At 42.1% G+C, this 25,084-nt stretch overlaps 1 protein-coding gene and 1 long non-coding RNA gene across 6 annotated transcripts in view; one reads left to right on the top strand and one right to left on the bottom strand.

Moving 5' to 3' along the window:
• Window positions 1-25,084, top strand: part of KCNMB2 (potassium calcium-activated channel subfamily M regulatory beta subunit 2) — a 149,711-nt gene that overhangs the window by 59,361 nt on the left and 65,266 nt on the right. The window lies entirely within an intron of this gene.
• LOC133212307 (uncharacterized) overlaps window positions 19-25,084 on the bottom strand; it is a 48,568-nt gene continuing 23,502 nt past the window's right edge. Inside the window, exons 2-4 of the long non-coding RNA XR_009725452.1 lie at window positions 3,585-3,714; window positions 3,360-3,508; window positions 19-3,006 (exon numbers count right to left, since the gene is read on the bottom strand). This is a non-coding gene — a long non-coding RNA (uncharacterized LOC133212307). The remainder of the gene's footprint in view (window positions 3,007-3,359; window positions 3,509-3,584; window positions 3,715-25,084) is intronic.

The following is a 25,084-nucleotide window of genomic DNA, read 5'->3' as shown; positions in this document are numbered from 1 at the left end:
AGAACAGCCACTTACAAAGGGCTCCATGAATTTGTTCTCGGGTCCATCTCCAAAGCAGTTAAAATATAATTAATTTAAAATCCACTAACACACAAGAAGTTGAGGTGATTCTTTTCCAATCAATCTTACTAGAATTCATCAGTGAGCTTCACTCGCTGTCATGCTTCTCATACATTTGTCTTTGTACAGCTCCTCTGACTTCACTGGCTTTGACACATTTAACAACTGCTAATACTAAAAAAACTCCCACCCTGTAATTTCTATTGAACGATACTGCAAGCCTTAGAAACCCCCCATTTGTACACAAATAAATATCACAGTTACCTGCAACAGCATCCTTAATGGCTTTTGCATTTATTTGTACTGATAACTTTCATCCCTTGTACACATCAGAGATATAAAAAAGCTGTGTGCCAAGATGTGTTAGTTTATAAAGGCAATCAGAGAATAAATATTACTGCTTAATTTTTCCTTCATAATATATTCTGCCTTGAAGACTATATGAGGTGTCAAATCACCTTACTCTAAAAGGATTAGAATATGAAAAGTATCCCTCAGTGATGAAGGGCAATAAAAAAAAAAAGGCTATTTTTATGGAGGAGTTTGATAATAGAAGAGATTATAGAGCATGGTGCCAACAATAGCCTGAGACTGAACACAAGAAATTTTTATAGTCCTGTTTGTCAACTAAATATGAACAAATTGTTTTGGACTAAGAACAGCCTGATTCTTGTCTCTAAGTTGATACAAATTCAAATACAGGTATTTCATCAGAGGTATGACAAAGCAACTTGCTCTTCTGTTCATTACAAGTTGGCTGTGCACTGCCTTATTTTGGCTGGAGGGAGACAGAAATACAATATCACAAATTTGGGGATCTGCTGAAAGCTGGAAACACCAACAATAATGACACTTTGTCTTCAAAGACTTGCTAAAATTAAGGGCTATATTTTCAAAGCAGCTTGGCATCAAGAGCACCTTTAGACTTCCCTGGCAAATGGAGAACTGAGAACATGAAATAAAATGTCTTTCATTTTCAGCCAGCCCCTATAAACAACTAGCCGTCATCGCACCTTTCCTACAGGTTAGAAAACAGGCATGATGTGGACAAGTGATTTTATGTGAAGGAATTTCAAGGTTGCAAATGGTCACATAAACCCGTTTTGTAACAGTGTAACCTAAAATCAAAAGTCTCTATATTTTGTGATTAAAACCTGGCATTTCAAGCAGAGGCACAGGAGCGAGTCCCCAGCATGAGATCCAAATGTGTATCTGTATATTTGGCTTATGAGACAGCACAGCTAGTATACAGCAATATTCGTAGACCTTTATGCATGATACATAACACGAAGTAGTTACTGAATTAATAAGCATAATTTTATCTAATTGGCATATTTTTATTATTTATGTGTGTTATGGTAGCCAATTAAACCTCCAGTTGTGCCAGGTTGAAGACAAGCATATAGCCTTAAAGACCGATTAAATGCATTTAGACATTACGTATGAGTGCAACACTTGCAAAAGGCATTGGACAACCCCATGGAGACTGCCCAAGCTATGGGAGGAGAAACAGCACCTGAGTTCTCCCATCCCTGTGAATGCACCAGTGCACTTTGGAGGGGTACTGGGCCCTGCACAGAGGGCAACCTACCAGGAAAATGAACTCGACAGGGCTGAAGCCCATAAGCATCACATCATATCAAGACATCTGGCCAGTGCTCAGTCAGGATTGAGCTCCTTGCTGCAGCCAGAGCCTTCCTACAGGCACTTCTCACTTCACTTATTGTCCCTCCTGAGCAGGACTGCAAATCAACTGCAGTCTGACAGGTCTGAGTATATCTTTCACAGAAGAAATTGAATCCCAAGCATACACGTTTGCTGTGTTAGTTTTGCACCTAGATATATATGTATTTTTGCAGTGCCTCAGAGGGACAGGGCAACAATTAGCTGGCCACGTTTGAGATACCATTGCACTATCCTGCTGGGCATTCCATTTTCCTTATATGCAGAGATACCTACTGTATCAAGCCAGTGATGTGCAGCAAGAGAAAACATGCCAGCTCCGGTTAACATAGTGTATACTGTTATGAAAGCAATAATCTTTAGCCACCTTTGCTCTTGCAGGCTGTTGGCCATCCTGCAGAGTCAAGGGCATTGACCCAACACTGGGTATAGCCCAGGAGCATGCTGAGCAAAGAACAGGCATTGTGCTTTGTACAGAGAAGCCTGCACAGACCTGGGCAACTAAACACGCACACACACATTCCCTCTGGCTGCTTCACATTCCTGGAGGGGTTATTCATATTTCTAAACTATTTGGTGTAAGCAGCAGAGAGGGATGAAAGATTGGGACAGCAGCAGCTGTAAACGAATTGCCCTATCAGAGGTACTGAATGATAACTTTGCAGCTGTCTGAGGCAGACTGAGCAATCACTAGTATCCTGGGGTGGAGAGAAGTAGAGCAGAAGTGGCCTGGCCAGGAAAGTAAAAGCTGGAAGAGTAATTGGTGACCATACTCTTTTCTAGCTCTTTCTCTCCGACTGTATTTTTTCAGGAGGGTGGAGGTGGTGGGGGTAGGGATGTGTATTCAGAGCATCACGGAACCAGATCATTAGCTCTTCTCAAAGAACTTGTTGCCTGCCATTAAATAGTGCTAGTATCATAAATCCAGAACATTTTCATTCATAAGATTTCCTAGTATATACAGACACAAATCTTCCCTTTCTAAAATAGTATCTGCATTTCAGATTCTCAAGCATACATTTCCAGGGATAGTGGGGTTTTTTTCTATTACTTCTTATGTGTTATATTTCTGGCTTTCATATGCACATGACCAGGAAACATTCGCTTATCCAGAGTTCCTTTTGCTCTCTAACTCATCTTTTTAATCTATAACTTATTTTATTTCCAGATATGAAAAAGCAGATACAAATTATATCTGACAGCATCTCCCCAGCTCCTGAGATTTCAGATGTGTCTTGCTCTGTGGTACCTCTTTTGCCAAATCTGTGTGAATAGAACAGAACATATGTCGCAAAACCAGCATTTTATCATAAATTAACCCTGATTTCTTCATTCAAATTCTAGTGATATTGTCCAATTACTTCACTTTCTGCTAATTTCTGATTGTCGTTACTATCCATCCTCACAACTGAAGAATCAAACAAACAGGCTATTATGTGCGAAAAGTAGTTTTTAACATAAGATGGCGAAACATAAAAACAAATGCTGAAACCAATAAATTTCTGCAAATGCAAAGCTACAGCTGTCATCCGTATCATCAAGAGTAGCAACAGCATTACAGCTAAAAATGAAAATTCTCAAATTCAATCAATCTTCCAAGATTGTACAGTACTTACTGTACCAGCCCATAGAAAGAGCTGATCCCTCTTGGGGTCAATGTTTCAGCTGAAAAGGTGTGGGAAGAAGGATGACATTTTCATATTTGAAAGCAGATGAGCAGAGGCACAGAAGAATGACCTGTATTGTCCAAAACCACACAGGAAGCCTAAAACAAAGTTAGCAGTCAGTCTCGCAAATCCCAGCACAATGACTAAACCCCAAGTAATGTCTCCTACTCCTACATTCATAGAATTGCACCCATTTTTGCCTTATCCCCTCAGGTCAGTGCACCTGTGGGGGCTGCCTCCTCAAAAAGACAAATGCTCTGTCTAGACACAGTCCTGTCTTCAAAGCCAGACAGCAATATTCTTCCTGAGAAAATACAAGAAATTCCTTAATTGGTAAATGCAGGATAATCTGTGCCAATGAAGGTCTGACAGAGATTAACTTTAAGCCTTGAAACATGAATTTTTTATGGCTGCTCCAAAATTTAATTTATCTGTGTTAAATATTATTAAACAAAGCATTCGCATTACCCATCGACACATCCGCTCCATCTCAGGAATCACACTCCCTCACCCAACCATTCGGTTACCTATTTAATTAGCACGTTTTTTTGATGGACATTAGAGGATTATGAGAGCCACAGGCTTTTCAGTTGATGAGTACTACCAGGTTAATGAAGGAGGAGAATAGAGAGGAGCACAGCATATTTGTAACTAGTCCTAGTATCCACAAGTGAGATTTTAGATCAAGGTAAATAATGCTGAAATGCTGCCAGAGTTCTTTCTCTGGATCTCTGAATGGTTTCCCTTTACTGTTGCCATGCCAAGTTTCAAATTTGCTTTTGTGCCAAACTTCATACAGGCAAATTTGCAGAGAATTCATTTCAAAGTCTGACTTACACTAATATGTCTGAGCATCAGTGCTATGGCTGCTCTTTCTGCGATCCCTTAAATGAGGAACAATAAAGCCAGATTTATTTTTATCTGATCACAGCTAAGCCCTAGATTTTGCGTAAACAGATACCAAATGCACCCAAAACTCTTAACCATCTTTTTTTTTAACAACATAAAACAAAGGTAGGAGGGAAGGGAAACTTCATTGTGACTGCATTGTCTCTTTACAGGAACACTTTAAACTTCCTGTTCAAGGTTTGTTTTCCTATTACAGCTCCCAGAAACTCACATAATGCTCCAGCTGAGATCAGCAGAATCAGGCAGCTGAAGGAAATCTGTGACAAGAAACCCATGTGGAAAACCCATTATTTTTATATGCATATTTCCAAAGTTATTATCAAATATAAAAATAATATCTTATCAGAACTAAAGCATTTCTTTTCCCTTGAGTATCTATCCAAAGATATTAAGATGCCCAAAGCACTTCTAGTGCTGAGAACTGGGAGAAGACATGTGCAAGGGGTGCCTGGCCACAAGCAGCAGGAGAAGCTCCTTGGCCTCAGATCGGGTCATCCTGCTTCCCACCACAGCATCACCTCCTGGGGAGAGGTGAAGACTGGCCAGAAAGCTGTAGCTAATTAGAAGTAATTAACACAGCTAGAAATCCATCCCGGGCAGCTATTAGAGAGACACTCAAGGAAAAGGCAGGGGAAGATGAATCTAGACTGTTTTTCACTTTGGGTGGCTACTCAGCAAAGAAATGTCAGTGGGAGAGTCGCTTCCCCTTCCTCTCTCATGTGCTGAGGACAAATACTGGTGCAAGTTATCTGCCATCTGCACTCACCCCCTACCTGTCTCTACCACTCCCTCTGCAGCTACCTCCAAATATCACAGATCATCCTTTGCCCTCTCTGCTCCCTCCCCGTGGTCTCATTAGAAGGAGGCTTCCTTCACCCCAAGCCCAGACTGCTGTGGTGCTCACTAGACAAGAGAGAAGGGTAAACATGCTTTGTTTCAGGTACCTCATTAGAGACATACCTTGAAGGGACCAGACGTACATTAAAAATGGCCTTTGACACTGTCTGCCTCTGATGAACTAATGAAAAGGGTTATAAGGCAAGGCCCAAGCCAGGATTCTGGTGTTTCAGGGCCAGCCTGTCCAGTGGAAAGCAAGCACTGCTCCCAGCCAGGTTTCACAGATTTCAGAAAGTGCAGTGTTTCCCAAGCCTCCCCTTTCCCACTCCCCACCATAAAACAAAGCTCTGTGTCATTTACCCAAATGGCAGCTGCAGCTCATTTGGAGGCAGCCCAATTTTTCAGATTTGCACTTGCATTCATGGACATTTAGCCTTTTTATAAACACATAATGAGTCTGGTTCAGCTGGGGATAAGCCAGGGCTGCTTCTTTCCTTGTAGCAAAGCTCCCATTGCAATGAATTCATGCATGGCATGAAAGCATGCAGCCTGGGCAGAGGGGATCCAAAAGCAGTAACTCAGTTTTCACTACCCAACAAGATACACAAAACTCACGGAAAGTTGCTTTTTCTGCTGTTTGAAACAAAAAAAGACAGTACATTCCTTTTCCTCTCAGGCAGCAACCTGACCCTGCCCCTTGAAGCCCCTGCTATGCAGCCCTTTAAAAACAGCAAACCATCCAAACAAATACTCAGAAAAGCCCCAGGCAGCCTTTTCCAGCTTTTCCTTCACTGTTGGGCATCCAGGCAGGACAATCCTGCTGCCAGCTATAGCTGGCTGAACTTTCCCCTACCACAGAGCCAGTATCCACATCATTGGAGTGGCCCATTTGTGATGTAGCCCAGGTGAGAAGCAATCAGTGTACTACACTAATCACTTCCACACTAACTAGCTTTATGTGTTTTTGCCATAGGAACTCCTCTGCAGTCCAGCAGATAATGACTTTTGGGCAATGCAAGCCATACACCTACTGCTGGGCACTCACTGGTCAACACTGACAGAGCCAGCGCAGTCTTCTGCCAGCTGTTACTTTGCCCCACTCAGCTATAATTCACTTTTGCATGCATTTTCTTGCACTGTCCTGTCATGAAGAGACACAGGTAAAGAGCGTATCACCTAGGTAAAATTATCCTTCTCTGCTTCAATCCCATTTTCCATCATTACATGTTCCCCTTGACCACAGTGAACAGCTGATCTTTCGCAGCACATGCTCTGTAAAGGTGGGTAGACGTTTACAGTGCCACTCAAGATAAGTTAAGGCTTTTAATCTTTCAGAACAATTTGCCTCACCAGCTGTTAGCTGTCAGAGTCTGCTCCAGCTGACTAAGACCCTCTGGTATCTAAGTGTCTAAAATGTATAGTGCACTTAAAACCTGTTCAGTTCTCATTAATTCTCTCTAGATAGCAGTGGAATATGCAAATATTTGCAGCCCCTCACCCAAAACCGTGCTGTAGAGGGCTTTATCTGAAGTTGCAGGGAGGGTGTAAAACCACAAGAGCACAAGAAGCCCACAGGGGAAGCAAGTCTAAGAATAAACAAAAAAAAAAAACCCAAAAAGGTAAAAACAACCAACCCCAACCTCCCCATGCCCCAACCCCCCACCCCCAACCCACCATATAAAAGGGGAAAAAAAAAAGAAAAAGAGAGAAAAAGAGAAAACCAAACCAACAAAGCCCACAGCCTTCTTCCAGGCAGTGCTGTGGCAGCACACTGCCACATGCTGATGCAGACGTTAGGTCTGGGTGGTTAAATCCTTTTTCCCTCCTCTGGGCAGGCAACCTTTCATGGTCAGACACCAACATGGGACTTTAGGCTGTCCACCTAATAATACTTACAAATACAGAATAACCAGAAAATGGAGGGTTGAGAGCATGAAAACATCACTTTAGAATTCAGAGGGGGGAAAAGTATAAAGCACTCATTTTTAAGTACATGACCAGTCTCAATACAAAGTACATTTAAAGCAAAATTATCTGGACTAGGGCAGAGACAAGTCAGTTAATCCTTTTACTTGGAGCACGTAGTTATTTCCTAGGATGTTTTTTTCCTTATTCCATGCAAGCCTTTGTATCATGGGGGTCTTAATCTTCAGCACAATTAAGGATCATTGGATTTTCATTTTCACAGTTACTTTGATCTCATCTTGCTGGCAGAAAAGCAGCTGCTAGCCCCACTTGTCCACAGTATTAGTTTTTCCATTGTCTTTACAGAAGCTATATATCTACTGACTGGCTTTTGCCATGATTTAAAAACATCATCCCAGTAAGGTTGTTATCTTTCAGCAATATTTCACAGATATCATGAAACTGGTTTATACTGACATCTTACTTAGCATCCGGCTAACAAGACAATTGCAGGGAGATATTGCCAGAGATATAAGGCCATTATAAAATAAATAAAGAGCTTTAAAGCTTAACAGGTTGCTTTCTGTAGAAGGGATCATAGTGAAGCTCCTGGGCACAAAATAGCCACTTGTTATACAAAGGCTGAAGTGGAAAGTGCCCCTTAATGTATAAAATAAATCCTAGAGAGTGGCTGAACAACAGCTCAATTCTAAGCTGAAGTTTTTCATGGCTTCTTGAATTATCTAATTTGCCAGAAGTGAGTGACTGCTTCTGGGAGTGTAAGGGTGCTAATATTGCATTCTGGAGTGATTAAGGTTTATGATGTAAATCTCTATAAGAGTGTTTTTAAAATGCATATTACTTTACTTTCTTGATAAACTATGATGGCTCCTTAGGAGCCATTAATACAAATTAGGGTGCACACCATACATAGTAGAAAGCCTCATGAAAAGTACTTCTTCCACATGCAGGGTAATCTGCTTTTAAATTATATTAACTACTGCAGCTGTGATGTTTTTCCTCAAGTCTCAGGGATCAGATCACTTTTATAAAAACATTTCCTTACTGAATTTCATTTCTTCAGATAAAAGCTCAGTTTTAAGTTGTGCAAGCAGGAGGTGAAAAGCTGGAGACTGCAAACTGCAGGCAGGGGAACACAAACACCTTTCATTTGTACCAGTTAAAAATCCCCAGATACTTTTCATAAATAATTTCTATAATCTAAAAAATATGTTGCTATGCACATGCAGAGCAAAGTTTCTTGCTTGTTGCTCTTACCTCCAGGTCCTTATTTTCAGTGTCTTTTTTTAACATACTGCAGCTACCTTTGCCCTGCACAGCAAGCTCACTGGGACAAATTTGTTTTCTATAGGCACAGTGGGCTTAGCTGTTTATTTACTGCACCATAGAACTACTGCAAACGTTATCACCGCCTGGAAAACCCTACCCTGGTGTATATTAAATGGACAAAAAGAGAGAAAGAAAAGTTCCATTGACTTCAATTAGAGTCAGGTCAAATCACAACATTTCATCTTGGCCTCCATTGAGCTCATTCAAGGCAAAATGAGGTCTTGAGCCAGGCACACTCTGACAGACAAAATCAGGGGACCTGGAAATAGGATGGTTGCTGGGACAATGGTGTAAACATTAGCTCAGCTATAATTACAGATGTGTTCTTCTAAAGATCTGTGGCTAAAAATAGTGGCTGAGGAAAATCTGAGTGAAAACTCCAGGATCTGTCCCATACTGAATAAAGCAACCTTGTAATCACTGCGAGTGACACATGATCTTCTCCAATCAGTTATTACAGGTCAAGGGAGGATGGCTTCATATGTGTATTGTAACAAATAGAAAGACTGAATAAAAACCACCTTCATACAGGGAAAAGACCTGATGATGGATTTTGTTTCGCTTTTACAATGGAAGGATCCCCAAACCTCTCCATGCTGTGTCCTTGCAGCAAAATTCCCCATGCTCCAGTGCTCCTACGTCAGTCACAGAAAAGCAATCTCCTCTTGTGGCTGGGTACAGGGTAATGCCACTTTGCAAACCTTGCCAGGTGCTTGTAAAATATGGCTGGGATCAAAATAGCCATGAGGAGTGGACAGGAGGAAAACACAGAGGGCAGCTGTGTGCACTTAGAAAGTGGAAGAGCTGTAAGCTGCTGTAGCATTCATCCATCCTATATGGTCAGCTAAATTAATTTGGGGTTTCTACAAAACCAAGGGGAAAATTCTTTGGCAGATGATACTTTCCAATCACCAGTTACAATTTTTTCTAGCTTTTATAGTGTCATAACTTGATACCAATTATGCATTTGAAAACTACACACTGGAATAAAGCTGCTAGCTTTATATACCACATTTTTGCTCACTAGAAGATTGCAACAGGCAGCAATGCACAACACCAAGGAGGGCTTGTTTATGTGTTAAACCTGCAGGTATCTATCTACAAAGTTCTTTATTCATCAGTGATATATCCTTCTGCTGCTACTTGTGCTATTGAGCACATCCTATACACATACATGTATCTTCTTGACAGCCTGAGACAGGCAGGATTTGGAGAGAAATGCTCTTATACAAAATAACTTCAAGCCAACTCCCTGCATCATGTCCAGTTTCCATCATCTTCATTTTTGACCCCCATCTCCATCATTATCACGTTCTGCCTGAAAGCTTTGTGGTTTCAGACTTTGGCAAGACTTGTTGAAAGCAACAAAATTAAAATGTGTTAAAGCCTTTTTCAATGGCTCATTTGTCTCACATGATCCATGATGAAATTTCTGAAGGAGTGTTTTCTTTCCCTGCAGCTCTTCCCTCTCATTTTTTTCCTATAATGAACCTACTTGCCTTAAGTACAAACTTTTACCTTTTCACACCCTTTGCACAGAAGAAGTTTAGTTTTACTATGGCAACCATGCGTCAAAGGTAGGATCCTTTCAGACTTTTGTTTCTCTCTCTCTCCTTTGAGCAAAGACTGAAATATATGTGGTAGAGAGGCTTGTAAAATCCAGTTTCTACAGATGTCGGTCTGAACTGTTTCCTTATTTATGAGGAGCATTGGACAGAGCAGGCAGATGCAGTGTCACATTAGCTGTGCTTGTCTTGCAGGTGCAGGGCAGACGGCTTTGGATGTGCTCCAGGCACCCGGGCACCAAAGAGAAAGGCTGTCAGAATAATGTTGCACTTTTATTATATGAAAAGCAGCGTGAAGCACCGGGTTCCTGATTGCTTCTTGCATGGAGAGGAGCAGCACTATAAAAGATTATAGTACAACTGGGAGGTATAGAGAGGGTGATAATTTATCTGATAATGTCTGATAACAGTGTATAGTGTATTCATTTGCATAAATACTGAGACACTCTCAGAGTTTATCACTTTCTGCACAGTTTTAGTCTCTACACAATTACACAGGAAGGCCTTCAGTTGCCAGGGCATGTTGTTGTGGTTTTTTTTTCTTGTTAAGCTCAGCAAGCATTTGAGCAGTATTCCATTAACCCAGGTCTAGGAGGTGGTTTTGGCATAGGATGCTCCTGTTGCTGCCATATCCAGTGCCTCCAGTCATTGGCTTTGTGCCTGGTTTGACGCGAAGCATCAGCAGGGCTGTGCGAGACAGACAGTTGTAGGCAAACAGATCGGGGTGCTATAAAATTAACACCCAAGTGTCGGGAAGAGCGCGAAAGCTAAAAATACTCACTGTGCGCCTACAGCCAAATTTGGAACTTGCATTAAAGAGGCTTTTTCTGTCTCCTCACCCTAGCTCCAGGCCATCTCCTTCCAGAGCTTTATTTCCAGAAACACACTCAGCCACCGCCCTGACTGCTTTGGGTGGCCATTGGTGCCCCTTTTCACAGCTCTCTCAGAGGTGGCAGCTGAGCAGCACAGCTCCAAAGCTGTTGGCAACTGCAAGCAAGAGTGCCAATAGTCACTTTTGCAGCACTTTCCCACCTTGCTTTCTAGAACTCTCCAGGCAGATCAACAAAATACTGAAAACACTTGAGTCTTACTCTCTTGGAGTTGTGTGAAAGTAGAACTGGGAGAACTGGAGAGAGCATAAAAGAGAGAATTACCCTGCAAAATGTCTAAGATGATAACCATTTAATGTATCTGCAATTCTGCTAGAGAGATTCACAACCATGTGTAATGGGCTGTGATCTTCCAAGAACATTTTCTTCAAAGTGTTTGCAAAGTGGATTTTGTAACTATATGGAGGGGCAGAGACAGGTACATCTTAGCTGTATTGTGCTGTGACTGTGCTCAACCGCAGAAAGTGAAGTACAAATTCAAGCTACAGATCTGCAGAAACAACAGGCAGAAGCTAAATGTCATGCAGGAGTGTACTAAAAAAACATTATAAGAAAGTGTTTTGTTTCCTTTCTCTGCAGCACTGCTGTTCCTTTCATTTAAAATTGACAGATGGAGTTAAATTTACAAGTATCAAGGACGTAGGAAAAGTTGATAATAGCCATGGGCTCAATCTATAGGGATTGATCCTGCCACTGATTGAGCTGTCTTCCATTAAACAGCTGATAGAAATTCCAAGTGCTCAATTTACCTTTCCAGTGCAGGATTTTTTACCCAAACTTCCTCTCTGCCCACTCCAGGACTGTCAGAAAATCTGCCCATATTGCTAAAGACTTCATTTCCCTGATTACTGTAGCAATCCAACACATTGATCAAGTACAGGCAAAAATTCTTTGAGCAATCAGGGTGACCACAGCGTCTCATGGGGATTTTTGATGAAGCCAAAGAGGTTTCCTCTCAGTATGAGAGCTCCCAGAAATTATCTGAAGACACTTTAAAAGCAGTCTCACTGGACCTGCTAGTCACGACATTGCCCAGAAGCCTGCAATGATTTTCGTGTGTGGGGATCTTTATTTCCAGAAGTGCACACACAAATTCAGGTTGCTGCAACAGTCCCTGATGAGACATTTTTGTGAGGACAAAATGCTGTCACTAGATACCACAAGCAGCTCTCCTCCACCTCCAACCCCTTCAGTCTGTCTTCCCATCCCCAGAAAGTCTGGTTGCATCAATCCACCTGAGGTATTTCAACCACTCTGACCCATTACCAATCAATTAACTAGTTAAGAGGTTTCCTCTCAAGCTAAAAATTGAAAGTTCAGCAACTATTATTTTAAACAGAACACCAAAACGGATCTCCTGTAGCCTGTTAAACCTTCCCTGAGGTTTCAAAGGACCTTGACAAAAGCTGAAAGGACCTTGTTAAAAACTGTCACACATCAACGTTGTATTTAGCCAGTTATAAAGCAGCCTGTTCCCCAGCAGCAGCTGCACCAAATGACATCCCACTTGACCCATAGCCACACGTAGAGAGGACCAGAGCCCCCACCAGGACCAGGGCTTTAACATAACACTAACAGACCCTTAACATAACATGAGTTTTAAACCACGCAATTACTCCCTGGTACCAAGGGGTACAACATAAAGGAGGAAAGCAGGCTGAGGTCACTGTGTTTTGATCAAGGACATGCGTCTCCTGCTTTGGAAATCAGGCAGGGTGGTATTTGGAGGTTTTCTTTTGTCACAATCAGTGTAGGGCAATCATGGAAATTAGATCACAGAGAGACAAGCAATGAGTAAAAACCCTTGGAAAATTGGGACAAAGTATCTCTCTGATAAAACAATCACCAAGATTAGCACTGGGTAGCTCCAGCCTCAACAACCTCAGCTGAAATATGACTGAAGTCTGGTGTGCGAGCAGTCAGCCAGGAAGGGGAAACTATTTCAGCTCAGGGTTATTTCTATTTTTAACACTTCTATGTTTATTTCTGCATTTCAAACAAAATGCAGGGAAGTCAACTACCTGTGCACTAGGTGAAACTGCAGAGGAAAGACAGACTTTTCTTCAGTGGAAAAGTCAATGATAACCAGGGCAAGTAAAGCCACCCTTCTACCCACCTGGTAAATTCTTCTCCAGGCAATTCTGAGACAAATCATCAACAGGTTATGATCGCTAGATGTTGATTACGGAGCCTATGTTTCATCTGATGATTTTTAGGTCAACTCTTAGACATTCACATCAGAAAAAGAGTTCTTAGCAAAATGTAGCTATTTTTCCTCCCAGTTCTTTTAGCAATCTTACCCTTGACCAAGAAATAGTTGGCAAATAAAGCAGCTACCCTCTTATCCTTGGGAGATGGTTCACCCAGACACATTATGGCAGGCAACTACATTGTAGCAAGTAGTTAGCAATAATGAATAATTAATAAATGATGTATTTGTGTCTCAATACCCCAAGGTCTCTGGGCATCTTCACAGAAAATAATTAAAACAATATATTACAAATAAGATTACAAGTCCCTGGGCAAGTGGATATACATAAAACCACAGCAATGCAAAAACAAAAAGGATGTGAATGTGATGTAGAAGCTAAAAAGTTCTTGTGCTTTGCTCTACAGACTGCACAGCTGCTGATCATGCACCACACACCACCCTAGGATGTGAAGAAGCCAAAGGCAAATAACAGCCCTAGAAAGCAATATTCACAAGCCTGACTATCATGAAAACATCTTAATGCTAAAGAATGATAGCTAAGGAGGGAAAACACAGGTTTGCAGGCTATACAGATGCCCAAGACCATGAGTGAAACCAGTGTGAGATGCAGGTACCTCCTGGCTATATCTCCTGTGAGGGCCTTTTCTAGCCAAACTTCCAGCAATTCAAATGGCCTGGGGGCAAAGAGCAATTCCTGAACATCTCTAGTACCGTGTGTCTTACATAGAGCTGCCCATTACAACTGCCAAGAGCTGGGCCAGACACCATCATTAACATAAAGAGGCAGGTTGTATCTTTTATCTTTGTATCTGTTTATCTTTGGGATAATCAGAGCCTTTCCCAGGCACAGCCTTAATTGGGAGTTAAAGTAAGCAGCCTCCTCTCCTGCTGTATACAAACAGACAAACTCTTTTCAGACCTCTTTCATACCTACTTGAATAAGATGATCACCTCAGCAAAACACAGTAGGCTAAAAACAATTTTTTCTCAGCTTCCTGGTGGAGTCACGAGGAAAGGTTTCCAGCTTCCATTTGAGAAGCCACATGAATTACATTTAAATAAAAGAATTCACCAGTTTGAACAGTTGTGAGCAAAATGCAGAATGACTCTGAGGTTGTTAAGTCTCAGGGAGCAGAAGGGAAAAGTGGCTATTTGCAACCTGGAGCACCTCTGTCCTTTCCATGCAGATGCTCAAAGAAACCTCTTCCCAGATTTTAATTTCTCTCTCAATGGTGCAACATGAAGGTTCCTGGAGGCTTGAAACCTAATATTTAATAGCTCTAGTTATGAGCACTGCGAAGCTTTCCCCACCAGAGAGAAAAAGCATATCTGTCACATATGCCCATATATCCAGCCTATAGAGTTACCATTTGCCACATTATGCTTTCAGTTGTACAGCACGGTTTAGCAATGCTACAACTTCACTGCGTCTTAAGCAAGAACAAAAATCTCCCACTGACTTAAACTCAGTGATCTACCTGAAAACAAACCCCATACCTCTAAAGACAACTCAGCTTGCCGTCCAGGTGATGATATGTGGTAAAGAAAGTGGCAAAACCTGCATGCCTAGGAGCAGAGGAAGGGAAAGCTTCCTTCAGCAGTGCTCACAGTTGGTTCATCTTCACTCAGTTGGGAAATTTCACCTTGATTTTTATTGTTTATCTCATTACATTCCCTATTACATCTGTAATTGTCTCAGAGAAGCTCATCATTAAGTTTATCTTTTCTGAACTCATCCCCAGGGCTCAATGCAGTGATGAGGAAAGTGTGAACATCCTTATGCATTAACGTAAAACTTGCCAACATCAATGCTTCCCCACCTCCTTGGGCAATGACGCTTTTATAGAGGGGAGGAAGCTGAAAGTAAGACTTGGGTGAATGTATTCAAACTTTTGCATAGGTGTAGCTGCTTATAGTTATGCCATTATGCAAGAGAAGTGGTGAGCCAATGGCTGAGGAAAGGTTGACTCTTTTCCACGCTTTCAGCTGCTGAAGTCCCTTTGGTGGCAGGTCAGGATCAGCCAATGCTAACGCCCAAGCACTGGTACTAGTGGAAACCTTGGCAAGAGAGGCTCTGCAGGGGCACAGGACCACCTCTGAGGCCTCTGGCTGCCTGCAGGAACAGCACCACGCCATCTACATCAAGAGGACACCACCAGTGTCCCAACATCACCTGTCATAAGGACAAGTTTGCAGGGAGCCTCAGATCGTACCAGGCTGGATGGAGGATGCTGAGTTCTGGCCACAGCTCACTAAGGGTGAGGATTTAGGTACAAAGCGTAGTTCTAGAAAGGTTGCCATGCCCTTACACTTACCAAAATGTAAGCTTGAGGTCCAATAATGCACATGCTGTTGAGCTTAGAGGTTCTCCTTCTTCATACTTGAATGCTGAAACAATTTTTAAATGTAGGGGTTTTGTCTGTTTGCCTGGAGAACTGTGATTAGTATGTGCTATCACACAGAAAGCGTGTAAACAATTACTGCTCCAGAGCTGTTCAACTAGGCTGCTTCCAGTGAGGTTTTTGGTGAGGTCTCTTTGTTTTTGTATTGTTGTGGAGATTTTGGGGTCTGTTTTTGTTATTGTTGCTTTGATTGAATTTTCTTGGGGTTTGGTTTGTTTGGGGTTTTTTGAGTTTTATTTTGTTGTTTTGTTTTGTTTTTTTTTTTAACAGTAGATTAAAGGGTTGTTTCTGTAGGAGACAGACATCTTAATAATGTTGAAAATGAAATGTCCTGAATCAGAGGCTAGGAATGTCTTATTTCACGCACTAGCTACTGAATGATGAATTAATAACAGTATCTCAAATATATCTTCCATCAATATGCTTATTCAGATTCCATCAGCATTTAATTAGCATAAATTATTTGACATGACGAGAATTCAGGCAGTCATCAAAAAGAACACTTCTCTTATAAGCTACTGAAGTTCTTGTGGTTTCTGCAAGGCAGCAATTCCTTCACCATTTGACACCCCAGCACCCCCCGCCCCCCAAAAAAATTTCATCACAAATCAAATATTTTCACAGTAAATTTAGAGCTTAGTTTTCCCTGATTTTCTGAGAATAGGATATTGGATCTTTGGGTTTGATTCAGGTTATCTTCTAAGTTTTATGCCAAGCAATAGCAGTTATACAAACGAAATAACAGCAGTATCTAGCTGCAGAGGGACCTTCAACAGTCCCTGTAATACTACAGTGAGGTGGTGTATCAGTAAACCACGTAAGCCGTTTCTCATTTAAGCATCTTAATTCAAGAGAAAATGCTTATGACTATGCTAAAGAGCCTGGGTTTGGGTTTTTGAGGTGTTTTTTTTTTAAAGTCTCATAGCAGTACAAAAGGTCTTACTGCTTTGCCTTCAAAAGGGTGCAAAGAAAAGCAGACTGAATCCAGGAAGGGGAAAGTTAGACAGTAGAAATGTCAGACAAATGACCAGAATGAAGAGAAGGGAAAGAACAGCTGTAGTTCCCCGTTGGGATGAACAGCATCAAAATACTCATGTGCAAAAAGAAGAGAACCAAGCAAGAGGGAAAGACAAGGACACGCAGGCTCCCTAACAGCAGAAACAGAGATCGCTTTTTCTGTGTGCCTTTCTTTCTGAAACTGAGAGAGATGCCTGCTTTAACCTACAACAAAGAGCTAAAAAAGCCAGATGAGGGAAACCAACAAATGTTATTTGCATTAAGTATCCCATTAAAAGCATATTATACTATTGGTTTTGTGTCACATGTTTTTATCCAAATGTATTCTTTTGTCCTGAAGTTTTGTTCAATGAAAAAGTTGATTCTAAATCTTTGATGCATTTATTCTTTAAACTAGAACAAGGATTGCTAAGAAGTGTCCAGATCCCCAGCCTATTTCTCCAGGGAGGTCAGGAAGGGCAGTGCACCAGCATCAGTGCTGCTGGGCAGGCTAGAGCAGCAGAGCTGCACGTACGTCTGCAACTAGCTTCTTCTAGAGGCTACCAACAACTGCAGAAGCTTTCTGATCTGTAGTAAGAGCAGATCCTAGCCCCAAAGGTCTTGGGCAGTTTGTAATAAGAGGCTGACTTCTCCTTTGCTTCATATGAAGGAGAAAGAACAGCTATAGAAATAAATGGAATTAATATATACTGCAAGTGATGGGGAAAAGATGAGCCCTGCATTCAGTTACATTGTTCCAGCTCATATGATCCACTCCAAATTAGTTAATATAAAGCTCACTATCCAAGAGCCCTCCCTGCTATTATTACAAATTGCAGTATAGCAACACCACTAAGCACCACGCAATCTTGCAGCAAGCAGCTTTTTGTTCGCCAAAGAGTTCACAAGAGACCAAATAAGCAAAGGAGAAATAATAATAGCACAAAGTGCCCAAGCTTAGGAAGCAAGTCAGTAACTGAGGCTGGAATACAACCTATGTCCTCCTTGTCCTTGCTGTATGCAGTGGACTCCACAACATGCCTTTTTGTTGGCTAGTTTCTTTTAATGAAAGATGCTGTGCTAAGACTCCAGTATTAATAGCTGTAGTTTCCCCAGGTGTCATACAGGTCTACAAAGGCTGACAAATAAAACAGCAAGTATGGAACAGTGCCTTGAACAGGGCAGGTCTTTCATAAACTAGCAAATAATGGTTGTCATCATAGAAAGAGCAAAGATCACCCACAAAAAGCAGTATTATGCAAACCTGTTTCCAAAACACGCAACATTCATGTCCACAGCCAAGTAGTTGTGAATATTTGTGCAGCCCATCTCAAACCTTGGTCAGAGAACAACTCTCATTTGGGGTTTTCCCATTAAAGCAAATCACTTACCAATGTGTTTGAACCTCAGAGCCTGGAAAGGGGAACTGTGGCATCAGCATTTTCGTATCTCCATTCGCTTCCATCCCATCTTTCTTCAGAACTGAATGGCTCAAGAACGATTTTTCAAAAGCAAGTAATAGTGGCCCTCAATCATTCCCACCCACCTCAAAATATTATTGAAAGTGGGAAGACAAAACCATCATCCCTCCTTTGTGCACAGTGCAACACATTTAAACTACGTGACCTACACATCTTTGGGTAGACATTCACACCACAGAATGTTGCCAGGAGCAGCTCCCAGCAGCAGAAGTAACAGCACAGACAGGAGCTTGGGTACCACCAAGTCTCTGGCATTTTTACAGCAGGGACTGAGATTTTCAAAATAGAAATTAACTGTCCAAGCCTATGTGGATTGGGCTCCTAACTTCTTGGGGTTTTTTGGTTGGTTAGTTTTCTTTGGGGTTTGGGTTTTTTTTTTTCTATTTGGTTTTGTTTGGGGGGTGGGTGGGGGTGAGGGGGGTAGGTTTTTTGGTTGTTATTTTTGGGGGTTTGGGGTTTTTTGTTTGTTTGTTTTAAACATCCAGGCCAGAATTAGTAACAAAAGCATTTCCTTTTTTCATCCTCCCTTGGCTTTTACATTTTTCATTACACAAGTACAAAGCAATATTGCACTGAGACAAGCAGTCAAAGCTAAACTGAAACACCACTTCTGCTATAATCCCTCTCTTTCAGTTTCTTGTTTCCCCTTCTTATGACATTCTCAAAAGGCTTATTAATAACAACTGGGAAGACAGATCTTTCCCATCTCTTAACTGTCTAATGGGTAAGCTTTCCATGGAATGTATTACTGAGTTTTCTTCCCCAGATGCCACCCCTCCATGCCTCACTCCTCAAGAGCAGTGGTACTTCCAGAAATCAAGTTAGCTCCATTTACTGTGCTATATCCGCCATTCTCGACAAACCACCCTTCATTGCCTTAATGTTCTCATTATGTTTGATGCATTGCATCACTGTTCACTTATTATAGCATTTTAACTTGGGTTCAGATTATACATCACCAGTGGAGCTCACTGGGATAAAGGGCAATGAATGCTTTAATTGCCTGATAAATTATTAAGGACACTCCTTTAATTGGGTAATGTGGTGTTTACATCTTTGAAGCAAATACTTACGGAATTTGCATGGGTGCAGATTTTTGCTAAACACACAGCTACCAGCTACCATTTCCCTTGAGACTAATAGTTTTATCAGGCCATTAAAATAGACACCACACAGGATAGATTGCACCAACTGGAACAGAGAGGCAAGCTTCCATCAAAGTCAAAAGAAGTACATTGACTTACATCAGCTGAGGGACTGGTCTTCTGCATCCAATGGATTTCACTCAGAGCAATGTGAAATAGCAGGAGACCTACATTTTACACTGCTTTAGCTAACCTAATTCATTTGAACTGAAATGGGTCACAGTGTACCTACACAAGAAGTTCAGCAGCAGACCCAGCTTCAGAAAGAGCACAGGGAAAATGCAGCTGGGGAGAGCAAGTGCGTATTGCGTTAAACAAAGCCTGGCATTACAGAAACCTGGTCTTCTGGCTGCATTTGCAATGAAGGTCAAAAATAAAACATCCCCTGGAAGGGCACAGCTCAAGAACCCCTTGCAGCTTATAGGGAAAAACCGGGGGTCTACAGCTGAGAGGGAGAAGCACACTCTTGCTTGAGAACTCGCTGCTCTCAGATTTCTGTTCATCTCTGTATTTTGAAACTGGGATTTCTTCAAGTTTTGCAACATCCTGTTTTTCCTGAGCTGTGTGAATGTGAAAATATTTGTCCCATCCTGTCCAGCCATATGGTATACTTCTTGCTTATTAAAATAGAGAGAAGGGAGCAGATTGTCTAGGACGAAGATTTGTGTTGCTTAGAAGTATTCAAGAAATGGGCTTTTCAACATTTCAAAGGTGTTTCATATCTATTTGTTATCAGCTTTTGGTAACACAGTGTGCCTGAGCTCAGACTCTGCATACAAAACACCACTGAAATGAATCGTACTTTATCTCACTCTGACTTGATTCCTGCACGTTGAGCTCTTCACAGGTTCAAGGTAAAGAGTTACTAAGCCTACAGAGGACAGAGTCACTCTTATTTCTGAAACTATGTAGTGGTTCCACTTACAGCTGGTTTTGGCACAATCTCCCTGTGATTCCTGGCAGTCCATCCTGGAACCATCAGGGCTACGTGACAAGTAGTGGGCAGGAACATGCAAAGAGCTCTTTGGGGAGGTGAAGATAGGGGAAACAAGACCATACTAATGCCTAGTTTAGCAATTTGGGTAGAGACACCCCTTTCACTAAAGGGGCTTGTACTTGCAGAGAGACACAGTGGGGGTGTGTGTGATTGCACCCAAGTAAGATTAGCTGGAAGATGGGCACCACCATCAGCAAGTAGATCTAATGGGGGGTCCTCTCCCGCAGCCCTCAGGTATATCTTGTGACTTCCTTCTCTCCCCAGAAATATCTTTCACCAGAATTGCCACCAGGGCCACCTGGCTTTCACTTTATTTAAGGCTCCACTCTCATTCCTCTATGGCCAGAGGACCACAAAGCAATCAAGGGAAAAACGTACATCTACACACATATATGCATATGTATCTATAACACACTCCTAAGAAAAGAGGACACTTTGGTGTCTTCTTTACCTGTCAAGAGGCTACTGTGTTTTGTTGGGGTCAGGATTCAGCCCCATGTCATGCCATACGGCCCTGTTGCACAGCAATAGATTAGTTTGGCCCCAATTTCCTGCAACACTTGCATGAGAACACAGTTAAGCCTTACAAATAAAAGAGCTCTCTGCCTTTTCAAGGGCTGCTGAAAAAAAAATACAGTCACAAACCTACTGCTTACTGTCAGTGAGTCTCAATTACAAAGTCAAATTAAGTGAAATCCCAGCGGATGCTTCCTTACAAAAGCGGAGGTTGAACCAGTGCATCCAGAAAAATACCTAATTCAACATTTAGACCTTAAGAAAATCAATCCCTGCAAACATGCATCCAAATTAAAATAAGTGTAGGTGGAGAAATTCCTCAGGTTAATGCTTCCAAACAGATCAATGTGCAAACTCCTGTGAATTGATTTCCTGGAGCTCCAACTCCACATTAGGTCCTCCTAATCTGCCATGGACCTATGAAACCAGGGAGTGAGGTTATTATTGTTCCTGTTCCTCCTTCTTGTTTTCTTCTCCCTCCAGACTCTGGCCACTTGCTCACCCCCTCCAGGCAACCCCAGAACAGCCTTCCCTCTCCCTGTTGCCTCTCCATCTCGTTCTCCACTACAGAGTAGTTATCCTAGTCATTCAAGAGGTTTCTACCCTGGCTAACTGCTTTCCTGCTGCAAAGGGCAGGGCTTACAGCAGAAGAAAAGGCACAGTAACATCTAGAGCCTGGGCATGAGCAAAGCCCAACACAGCTGTCAGGGGACGGTCAGTGAAATCCAGATGTGCAGGGAAAACAAAATCCCCTTCCCCATCCAGCTGTGAAGCAGGCACTGTTTATTCATTCATTTTAACATTTCCCCTCTACCATGCCGCTTAAACGGGTGCTGGAAAGAGCTCACCCAGCAGTGCCCTTGTTTTCATGGGATACATCCCACCTCTTTTCACTGACAATCTTTTAAACTGCATCCCAATTGGGTCCATTTGCCAGTCAAAACATCATTATGTTGCTCAGTCAGTTATAACTGCAGGGCAGCTAAGCCCCTTTATACTGATTGTGCTGTTAGTGGGTGCAAAGACACTCATTCAGTGACTCAATAACCATTAGTTACCTCAAGGTAAAGTTTACCTCCAACACCCATGCTATCAGAAGACAGTACTCAGAGAGCAGAACAATGAAGAGAAATAAAACAGATTTAAATGCATGTTTTGGGGATGGTGGTAGTGGTGTTTTTTAAGTGCCTTCAGGGCCTTTAGTTTCACACACAGTTGGCAGTGAAGCCCCACAGGGACCCTTGAACAGGGGAACACTAGGTGGAGCGGGATTCCTGCCTGCAAAGCCTCCTGGAGGAGAGACATATCATACCATCACCTTTTTCCTGTGCCAAGGGCCTGAGAAAACCCTGCGGCTGACAGTTTACAGGACGGGGGCCCAGGCACCAGCCTGATAGCTCACTGCCAAATTTGGCCTTTCCCCTAACAGCTCTTTGGAAATTTAATGGGTGCCATTTATCACTTCAGCTGCAAAATCTCTGCATTTCATCCTGCTTTTGATGCCCATGTGCAACTGGGCTTTTTACTTGCTTGTGTTTTACACTGCCTAGGTCTGCTGTTCTCACTTTCATATTAGCTTTACCACCGTCCTCTACAAATTGGAACTTTACAATACAAAATATTGCAGGTGCAAAGTGACTGCCCTGTTCATCTGTAAAGAAAGTCCTATACAGTAAAGTGCAGTAACAGCCTGTAAGGCACTGCACCAACTCACTGGTTTAAAATCCTCAGTGCTGGGATCAAATTGTCTTTAGGGTTATTCCCACAACAAAATCAATACCATCTCCAGTGGGGAGGGCAGCGCAACAAACTGCCAAGCAGAAAGACAGCCATGCAGTCAAACAGCCACTGCTGACCTGCCTGTTGGGCTCTGCTGCCTGTGCTCGAGCCTACATGCACAGCAGCAGCTCACCAGCCTGGGCTGTGTGCAGCGCTCATAGGGAACACAACCTGCAAATAGGGAGCAAAGCTTCCTACCTCCTTGCACCACCATTCTTGCATGCCTGTTGTTAGTGATACAGAAGCAGGACTACTATGGTATATGGCACAAAAATATATGCACAAGGCTTTAGAGGGCTAGAGTTGTAATGATCCAAAGGTCTTGCTGGAAACATGAGGCTCACCAGGATGGAGGCTTGCTCTGAGGTGAGTACAGTGAAGAGGATGGTGGAGAAAAGGACTTGTCTTCCTGGAGAAACATTTCAAGTTTACCTTCAAGGAAAAAGATCCTATTGTGTTTTCCATACTCCACCACAGCCCTGTTGGTAGCTTCCTCACCTGGCTGCAGACTCAGTGGTGTGTCACACAGCTGTAATGTGACATTAGAGGACAAAAAAGGGTGCACATAAAACCTGCTCCAAGTCATAAATGATCCAGAATGCTATAGGCTGACAAAAATGCAGGCTGAAAATAACACAGAGTTTAATTTGTAGTGTTCTACAAACTATTACAAACAGGCAGTGGCAAATACCTTCCAATTTTGCTTCTACTTCAAGGCATTTCTCATCAGTCTTTGCCAAGATGACCATCTATCACATCTCTTTGCATGTGCCGGAAATAACAGGCATGTTGCATCTGATTATGTTGCTTTATCTCTACCAGTGTTTTAGGACCCCTTCCCATTTTGGTTAAGATAATCTGATAAAATTATTTCTGAGCAAGTTGCTACAGCAGAGGGACTAAACTGTCTAGCAGAGGCCAAATCTAGTGTAATCAAACATGCTGCTTTTGTATTTCAGGCACTGATTTCAAGGGGTACAAGTGCACCATTTCTCTGATGTCAGAGGCAAAGCAAAATTCAAACTCAGAAAAGTTTTAGAAGAGTCAGGTGCCCCATATTGTGCAAAAGGAGTACAGGAGCAGGGAGGAAAGAAATACCAAACCTTCTCCTAGCAGGACCAAAGCTGGATCCAAATTTGATCATCTCTCCTCAAAAGCTGGAACAGTTTAAACAGAGCCTTTTTAAACTACCAGCCTCCACACCCCATAGCTGTGGGTGGCAGGACCTCACTCCATCCTAAGCCCTGCAGCTCTGGCACGTGGGCTTGCAGCCAAACTCCTGCTCTCTGCCTGCCCCTGCACCAGCAGCCTCCAGCCACAGCCACACAGGCACCAAGAAAATGATAGATTTCCACAAATACAACTCCTTTCATTTAGTATTAAGTTTCTCCACAACAGAGGGCTGGAGAGGGTAGATAAATACCCTTGGACCAAGGGATCTGCAGAGCTGCTGCAGAGCAGGGTGAGACACAACCTTGCAGTGTGTACTCAGGAACTCGCTCTCAACACATGGCTAAATTGCTCCAGTCAAGTCATTTGTTGTGTCATGTTTCAGCAACAGAAGTGACAACACTCTGGGAAGCAACCTTTGATACTCATATTGGAACCATAAGCATCAGAGCACTGAGGCTCTAGTTCTTCAGCATCAAAGCTACTATGTCAGGAAGAGCAATGCCGTTGTATGCTGAAACATCACACCTCAATAGTCCAAAACCTGGCATGGGATTCCCTGGTAGAAACTCTTCCTAAGGCCAACCCAGCTGTGTGCTCTCCCATCTCAAGTTCCAGGTTGGACACTGGCAGAATCAGAACACATTTTAGAAGACCAGTGTTTCTGCTTGCTAAGCATCTAATATCTCTTGTAGAGATGAACAAATAATGAAGTTTCCAGTCTGATGGACAAAGAAGGTCAGAGATGAAAAATTTAATTGAAGTTGATATGAAAAGGACATTTTTTATTTAAATGATAAAATCCACGTTTCATTTCAAGTCTACTTTAAATATTTTAAAATCTAGTGCTTTTTTAAATTAAGTGACATTTTTAAACTGGAAAACTACCCCAAAACAGAGTCTAAGAGTTTAATTTTTAAAGTACTGAAACAGTATTTGGTGATCTTTAAAACAATAGAGTTTCAGAAGACCTCCTCCTAACTGCAGCCAAAACTATGACTTTGATTTAGGCCATTTTTGAGAAAAGTTTGGGTACTTTGAAGCAGAAAAATTCTACTAAGGTTCATTGAGCCCTATTGCTGGAGATGTCAAATGGAGGTGTAGCTTGCAAAGACCTGCACATCCACCTGATCTGAGGCAGTCTTCACAAGGCAGCAAATCTATTTCTTCGTGGACCAAGTGGGTAATTTTGCAGTAAATGATCCTTGGTTGGTCAATTTACCTTTGACTACAACTATTTTTTTGTCATCCAGATGTATATCCTGAGAGAAAGATATCTCCCCCCATGCTCCTAGTTATAAACAATAAGAAAAAAAATGAAGGGGAATATCATTTTATCCATAATCCAGCCCTCTCCCCTGAACAGCAGGATCTGACAGCCTGCAGCTCCAGTCCCAGCACACACCAGAGCCATGCAAATACTTTGGTTGGGTAAGCCATGGAGGCAATTAGGCTAAACCACACAGTTAAGACCAGAGTTTGGGCATCCCAAGAAAATCTCCTACTTTCAAATTATCCAA

The sequence above is a fragment of the Neopsephotus bourkii genome, unplaced genomic scaffold, assembly GCF_033783945.1.
Source record: "Neopsephotus bourkii isolate Nb327-2 ecotype Australia unplaced genomic scaffold, CSIRO-AGI_Nbou_v1 NB_678, whole genome shotgun sequence".
NCBI lineage: Eukaryota > Metazoa > Chordata > Aves > Psittaciformes > Psittacidae > Neopsephotus > Neopsephotus bourkii.
This window is presented reverse-complemented; position numbering and strand designations above follow the sequence as displayed.